The sequence below is a fragment of the Lepidothrix coronata genome, unplaced genomic scaffold (genome assembly GCF_001604755.1).
Source record: "Lepidothrix coronata isolate B3197 unplaced genomic scaffold, Lepidothrix_coronata-1.0 Scaffold10, whole genome shotgun sequence".
In the NCBI taxonomy this organism is placed as follows: domain Eukaryota; kingdom Metazoa; phylum Chordata; class Aves; order Passeriformes; family Pipridae; genus Lepidothrix; species Lepidothrix coronata.
Genome location: NW_016690190.1, coordinates 7035871 through 7044465, shown reverse-complemented (window position 1 = coordinate 7044465; position 8595 = coordinate 7035871). Strand labels below are relative to the sequence as shown.

General features: G+C 39.6%; 1 protein-coding gene across 1 annotated transcript in view; it reads right to left on the bottom strand.

Moving 5' to 3' along the window:
- WNK1 (WNK lysine deficient protein kinase 1) overlaps positions 1-8595 on the bottom strand; it is a 99483-nt gene that overhangs the window by 67587 nt on the left and 23301 nt on the right.

Genomic DNA, 8595 nt, shown 5'->3' with positions numbered 1-8595 from the left:
ACAACTGGCTATCAGATGTTGCCAGGACTCCAAGCTATTACCAGAATAAGCAGCACATATCACAGGGAAGACAGTCTCCTTGTGCCATTCAGTGTTCTCAGCTCACCAGTGCATTACCAACACACTGGCTGCACCAGTCAGATCCACTGACTGACGTAAATTGGATCCATATGCAGTTTGCATTTAAAAAAACCATTTCAAGATATCCTTAAAGCCAAGAATTTTAGAGTCATTGTTTCTAACAGTTATTTAGCAACAACCAGTGACCTATTTGTCAAATCTGAGTAATAAATTTAAGTCACTTGAGTTCGCATTTTCTTTTCAATTAAAAGGAGGCTGCAAAACCATGCTGGGTTTACTTACAGTCCTGCTGTCCTCCAGGCAGTAACTCTTCTTCCTTTGCTTACAGGTAAGGTGTTTTCTCGATACAATTCAGCCATGCTAATATCTAAACCATTCTATATTCACTTAGATCATTAACTTTTCCTAAGAGGTTCACAGAGTATTCTGGGGCATGGACAAACTTCATTTCCAGATGAAATGCCAATTTTCAGAAGTGCACAAACCCCCCGGGGGAAAGTTTGAAAATAGGTTTGAAATTATCTCAGAAATCAGGTTCTTATCGGTGTCTATGAATGTCAATCACTCACATGCCTTTACAATTCCTAGGAAGATGCTAAATCCTTAAGTCTCACAAATTTAATCTACAGATATCAAAAGCATTCAATCCTGCAACTATTTCACGCTGCAGAAATCAGCACTACCACCCCTTCTCACTCCTTCGTAAAGGTATTTGCAAAACTTTCCTATAAAATGTTTGCAGAAACACTCCACCAACGTTTGAGTATTTCTGCCTGCTTAGGTGTTGGGGGGGTTAATATGTAATTAGTACTTCCATTTGAGCTGCCTTACCCATCTAATAGCTTTCCTTTAATTAACATAAACAGGGCTGCACAAATTCTGTTCAAAACCACTCAATTCTAACTGCTTCCAACTGCTGTGCAACAGAAAAGCAGTGAGTTGCAATACATACAGCAGACCATACACACGTGCTTCTGAGAGACACTCAATGCTTCAAACGACACAAAAATCACAAAACCATTATCTTACAGTAAAATAAAGCAGTATTTTCAGTCTCTGCACTTGACCCATGTAATCCACATAGGACTATTTTATAGCTATAAGTCCAGCTGTTGTATATGGTCATCACACAAAAAAGGCTGCAGAAATTACTTTTATGTCACTTTTAAGTAGTCACTCTGAACACCTACATTCATTTTTGTCTGAAACCTAGATTTTAGATACACATCTGGATTAAATTTCCTTTATTCTGTGTGCACTACCAAGTTATCTACCACAAATACTACTAACCAGTTTTAGATTACACTCGACTTAACGTCAAGTGTATTTCATTTCATTCTCATCTTAATCTGTGTAACCTCATCTCCCCTAAGGGCTTGACTCAGCCTCCCCACCCCTGTACTACTGGCCCTAAATAGAAACTAAGTGCTAATCACCCTTATCAATGAACAGCCTCTTAACAGGCACCCACATTTTGACTCATTTCTCTCCCTGGTCACATCTATGGCAGCATCGTGTTCCTGCAAACACAGCTGTGACATTTAACACGGACACTCAACACTTCAGTGCTGACATTAAAAAAACCACCAAGACAGTGACAATGCACTAAGTAATACAGCCATTCTTTCAAAGTCACAGTGCCCCAGTGATCTGGGACAAGTCTGGACAAAACACAGGCCAAAATCTTTCACCCAGGAACACAGTCATGTTTCTGCAACCAAGGAAACCCCGCACCCTTCAGTACATACTGCAGCAGCAGAAGGGAACGTTAAACAGAGCTGGAAGAAAAAGACAGAAAGGCCACTTGTTTCCTAACACCAGCAATGCATATTACCTTTTACTACCCTCATTTCCTTGGACACACAGCCCATACCCTCATCCAGAACAGGTTTTTATATTCTTTCCCTAAAGGAATACTAATGCTAGGTTACAGAAAAGCGTGAATATACTTTAAAAGAACCCACAACCCTAGCATTCAGGAAAACACTAGATCTCATGTGCAGATTCATTTTGTTGGTATAATCATACACACAATGACTTGGTATAGTTGTACAAACTACATTCTAATGCAGCTTGCAAACAGTTGGCCTGCAGGCTAATGTACAGTTTAAAAATGACAAGTACACTTTCAAAATCTGAGTATTCCATTCATCAGAACATTAAAAAAAAATATTAGACAGCAAGATCTCCCAGGCTGTGTAGAGATGGACTAGAGCACAGCACATCCATAATACCACATTTTGGCATCCTTTGGGCTGTTAGTATGGGCAAACATGACAACTTTATGCTCTTTCTTCTACAAAAATGCAACTTAAGCAGCTGCAGCTACTAAAATATTGAAATAAGCAAGAAAACAGAGCACCCCATGTAATCTGGGAGACTGAGATAGAATACTACCAACCATGTTAGGCATGAATACTTTGGGAAAAGCAGGGGAAGGAGAATATCTTGGTACTGCATGGAATCCACAGCATAGCTGTAGCAGAGACAAAGAAGCCATCATCCTTTTCATAAGAATTCAAAAGAGTGTTTTTCAGGAATTTGGGACTGGAACAGCTTCCACAATTCTCAGTTTTAAGTGCCTGCTCCAAGAGACTCAACAACCCAGATGCGTCTTCCCAGCAAGGCAGCTACTTGAGGCAATACTCAGATTCCACCGTGGCCTCTGAGCAGCAGTCTGCAGAAATACAAGACCCTCATCTCTATCTTCACCTCTAAAGATGTAATACAGTTTGTGACCTATCATTCAAAATATGCATTCCTTTTGATTAAATTATTATAAGGGTGAATCAGGTAAGCAGATTTACCCCCTGCAGCCTTTTTCCTGTAACTCACAGTCTAAATGGGTACACAGATGGATCATTTCAACATGTTTTCATCTGAAAGCAAAAATAGAGGTTTCACAAAGTAACATCCCAGCTTCAGAAAGTACAAGATTAGTTTAAAAAGTTAATGTTTTCTTCTCTTTTTACTGTACTCTTAAATCAAACATCCCGACACTAAATAAAATAGAAGGACACAGAAGGTCCTTTTCCATAAGCCTGGGAAATCTGAACAATTTTATAAAGAAACCAGCACTTTAAGAACAGTTAATAATATATGGCTTGATATCCTATCCTTCAAAGACCAAATTGTTTTGGAATTCCCACTAATAGAATTTAAAAATGAACACACGCTCTCCTCCCCCAGTCTTTTTTTACCATAATGAAGCAACCTTAGGCAGACAAGACAAAGTCCTAAGTCTAGAGAGTAGCAAATGACATTCTTGTAGCTCAGTTAGCACATGCCAAGCAGATATAGCCCAAATATTTTTAAAAATATACAAAGCTGTCAAACTGCAGGAGAGCTTGCTTCCTAAAATGGATTTAAACTAATCTTATAAAATGGGCAGCATTGTTTTTCCTAACTGATAGCTTCCCTAGAGGACTTAAGTGTCACATCCCAATCACTGGGCTGCCCTTCGAACAAACTGAAACAGATGCATCAAGCCCACTCCGTTCATTTCATTCATTCCTTTCCACCTACATTAAATTGTTTTGACAAGCCAGGACAAACAGCAAGGCTTCCCAGCACGTGACCTGCAGTTCTGCAGTGCCAGGGGCCTGAAAGGAGACAGGCAGCAAATGAAACAATTGTTCAGCTCAGAAGGATTCAATAAGCTTTTCTTGGCTGTTTCCATTTATCCGTGTACTTCCATTCTGATTTCTTTTGGTCAGGAAAGAACTATCAGAGGTGTTTACATTTTTCAATGTAAAACAGGGATCTTGGTTACTTATGATAAACCAGGTACAGGCTTACTCTTTCACTGATGTACTTCATGTACAGGAGCATGAATTACATGCAGAATTGTTACTACCCTCTTTCTATCACTGTACCTCCATGCCTTATATAAATGCAAAACAAACTAACCCAAAACCAAAACTACCCCCCACCTCTAAGATTAGCTATTGTACCGAGCCACAAAAAACAAAGCTCAGCAGCAAAAAATGCCCATATTCCCATGGTGGCTTTTTTCAGCCAAGGCTTAGTATCTATTCAGCATCCTTAATGATGTTTCTGGCACCTAAATTGATCTTAAATTTCAACTGGGTTACTCACACAGCTGTTGAGTCCAGTGAGTAGTTTCTCATATGTTTTCCTTTCTAACTTTCCCCAGTCCTTCAGAGTTCTGTCCTGTTAACATCCTGACAAGAAATCACACATCTGCAAAGCACATCTCCCTACCACAAGCGGTCAAAGAGCCCAGCTCAGACACCTAAAGCAGCAGAAGAGTCTCCTCAGCAAGGTATCATACTCTGCTTGTTTTGTTTGAGCTTGCTCTTCCTTCAGGCCAAGCTCAACCAAGGGTCCCACCTCTGCTGATCCTTTTTACTAACTGACCAAACGGCCTGAACTGAACTCTAGGACAATTCATCTGGCATTAAATGGACACAGTTATGTAGAAGCATCACTTTGCCCTCTAACACATGCTACAGGATACCAAGCAAGGGGATAACAAGAGAAATACTCTACATGGAAAGAACTGCATCTGCTAACTCCCGCTGTACATCCTCAAAGGCGATTTTCAATTTCTTAACATCGAGTACACTTAACACAGCCAAAGTGTTTCATGCACAACACAACAAACCAAACTTCCAATGATCTCCATCTTCTACAAATAAATAGACTCACGGGTGACAGAAGTTAACTTGAAACCATTTTTTTTAAGAAGTTCAGTGGGTGAGGTGCTACACAACTTAGAGCTGTTCCCTCTTTCACAATATTATGAAGATAACCAGTAGAGGAAACAGATAAACACTGGACACTTGACATACCACAGATAGGATATGCAGAAGGCTGGTAAAACCTATCACTATATCCAGAAATTATACATAGCTCTAATCCAGAGACAGTTAGTGGGTTGTTGCTTTGGGTTTTTTAACTACACTACAGCAACAGTAGGCAGCTTTTATCCAAAGAGACGCACTAGAAAAATTAGTAGCAATGAACTGTCTTCAAGTGGTATGATCCGAAAATGTACAGCCACGAGAGACTTCAAAGTGCTGTTGAATTATAAATAGTCTGAATCACAAGCAAGGTAAATTATCTATCTGTGCTGAGGTTACACCAAGCAGCGTTTTATCAAGTGTTCCAAACGTCTGAAAATTTGAGTGAAGGCACTGAAGCTCCCAGCCTATTATTCAGAGGAAGAAGTAGTATACGGAACAGACAAATGTTCTTCTGTGTGCATTTCTGCAGCATATGAGAAAGGCTTTGCAAGCCTTTTAGGCAAGGTTAATGAGGGGTCATCAGAGGAGAAGCTAGCAAGACTGCGCTCTGATATTCGGCACTGTTAATGGAACTGAGGCTTTGTGGACCGCAGTGTTCTCATCCTGAAAAAATCTAGTAGTTAAGAGGAAAAAGGAGCACAGTAACCATCGAGCTAGATTAACAAAATATCAACAAAGAGTCCACTGAGCTTAAAAATCATCTAGCATTACACAGTTGGTGCCTAGAAATGGAAGTCCCAGCGCACAAGAAATGTATCTACTTTTCTGTGTGTCAACACATACACCACTCAATACTTTCCAGTGTTAAATACTAGGTAAAGAGAAAAAAAAGGAATGGAGCAGGAAGAGACTGTTCTGAATGCATCCCAGTATAGCAAGAGACACAAAAGTTGAACGAGGACCTGCAGAGATCCACAGTATACTTTCTACGAACCACCAAACACAAAAGAATTAGTACACTGAGCTGAACAGCTGCCGTTCCAAAAGTACGTGTCCAGGCTAAACAACCGCAGCTCCCTCAGCCACTCCTCACAAGACTTGCGCTCTAGACCTGTCACCAGCTTTGCTGCTCTTTGTTTGACATGCTCCAGAACCTCAATGTTCCTCTTGCACTGGGAGGCCCAGAACTTTTTTGTCACTCTCCTCATCTTAGTTTGAAGATGGAAGACCAAGTTTCTGACACAGAATGAAACCCAATGCCAAGTTAACACTTATTTAGTGAAAGTGCAATTTCACATTGCAGCTTGGCAAGTCTTCACAAGAAGAATCAATTTTATATCAGCTACAGAGACTCTTCATGGAATACACAAATAAAGATAACACCAAAGTATAAAATACATATCACACAATGGAAAAGAGTAGGCTTAAAACATAACTTTTAATGTTCTTGATTAAGGGCAAATATTTGCTGTAGGTTTCCTCTTGCACAAGCTATTAAAAATGCTTTAAGTTTCAGGAAAGTACACAACTCTTCAGGAAAATAAAACTTAAGTAAAACATTCAGCGATTATTCCCATTACTTGTAGTATTCTGGTGTGAAAGCATCTACCTTCAGATTTTTTCACTTACTGGTTATGTGGAGAGCAAAGGAAAATATGTAATTGATTTGACAATTCCCTTCTTTGCTTTTATTTCTGCCATTTCAAGGCACAACTACAGCAGCATAGCACAAAAATCATTAGAAGATGCAGTTAATTTGTTAAAAACACACAAACAATACAAGTGCTTTGGTCCTTTCTCTTTTGACTGTTATAGATAAGTGATAGAGCAAACATATCCGAGTTTATTGCTGCTGCTCAAATGTTACAAACAAAGAAACAAATTATACATATCTTGACAAATAACTGATGGTGGGAGGAAGGAAAGGAGGGAAATGAAACTCTAAATGATCAAACAGAAAGGGAACAGAGAGAAGCCTTCATCAGTCACCATTTAGTCTAAGTCAATTATACATATCCTGAAAGAACTGTTACTTGGGGAAGCTTCAGGAAACAAGAAACACAACTTTGTCTTAGCACTGAAGGGGAAGTATCTGCAACTACAGCCAATGTATGTGACCAAAAGATCCCAGCACCGCTCCCCATTTTATCCTGCGATTGTTTCAGTTTTGATGAAGCTGTGACTCATCAGCACAGAGGAAAGGAGCAGAACACCACCAAGAATTCCATTCCTCTGATGTGGTCGCTTTCCTGCTTTTACATACCCAGTAGCACCTGCGCCAACAGTAGCAATAGCAGCATCTAAGACACCTGGTGGCAGCAACGTCATAGACTTTAACTTATGCTTGAAGAGACATCATCCTCTGTGAAAGTCTCCTGTCAATAGAAAAGGTATCAGAACTGAAGTCTGTGCTTGCTTGCACCAAGTTCTGGCATCATTAAACACAACTGACCTGTAACTAGTCCCAGTTATAGAAGATCTTCAGCTAGAATATAGGACATTGGCAAAATCCTCAAGTTTCCAGCATACCACAATTCACAAGAACATTCAGAACAAGTCTGTGCTAACATTGTTATTTCTGTTCAGGAAGCAAGCAGTTAGGAGTAACTAGAATGTGCAAAACCAAAAATGTTTTATAAGAAAATGTAAGTTAGGAACACTGCATCAGAGGTGAGCTCACGAACTTGGGGAGATAGGAAGCCACTCTGCCTCACTCCTTTACATGGAACAAATAGCAGAAGTGTAAGGAGCAGGCAAATACAACGCCCATCATGAACACAGCAGCAGAAAAACAACTACAACAGTAGATCAGAATGTTTCTTCTTTATAAAAGGTCACAAGCAGTCTTAAAGTATGAGTCCCAATAACAAAGTTCTTTTGTTACAGTAGCACTGTTTCATTTTCAGCAATGCCAAAGATGATCACAGTGCTACAATACTGCACTTGGATACCATGTGCCATTCCAAAGACTCAAGCCAGCATAGCTTTTTAGGTTACCACTAAAATTGGTAAACATCAGCCAAACAGTACCACCTGTGAGTCTCTACTGGATTACCAGCTTGCCTTCCAGAGCTGGGTGAATATACACATTAATATGTCTGTACTACTCCTCGCTCTCTCACATAAGCACAAACCTCCATAGGCAAAGCAAGTAGGTCCAGTCGAAAACCTGATCCAAATGCCACTTCCAAAGAAAACAATGACTAAGACTAATCATACATTGTCTAATCCCACAACTCCCTTTGGGAAGCCTGCACTCTTCAGAATACAGACATGAAAACAACATTGCAGCTTCAGAGTAAATTAAGAACTACACTCATACTTTATCAAATCTATTACATATTTTCCTTTGCTCTCCACAAAACCAATAAGCAAAAAATTTTAAACAGTAGATACGAAACCTAAAGCTTAGACATGACCTCCTCTGGGATCTTTCAGGTCCTCAGGAATCTGGACTAAGAATGGCAAGCAACTGTTTAGGCTTCAGTCATTTCTATTCTAGGGTTGCTCTAGGCAGCATTTGTTTCCTTATGTAGAAGCCCGAAAAAAAATGGCTGAAAGTTTTATTCAATTTATCCATCCTGAGAGGCTGTACATAAGTAATCAGTGTTAGAAAAATGAAAGCTCATTTATTTATTTTCACTTTAAAATTGTTATTTGATCCATGAAAGATAAATGGGTAAGTTTGCCTTCTGATAGCAGTTCTCAATAAGGCTTATGCTTATTACATACAGCTTATTAGAGAATTGAAGTGTTAGCTGAACTGAATTCTTGATGAGCCATTAACCAGCTGGACCATCTTGTC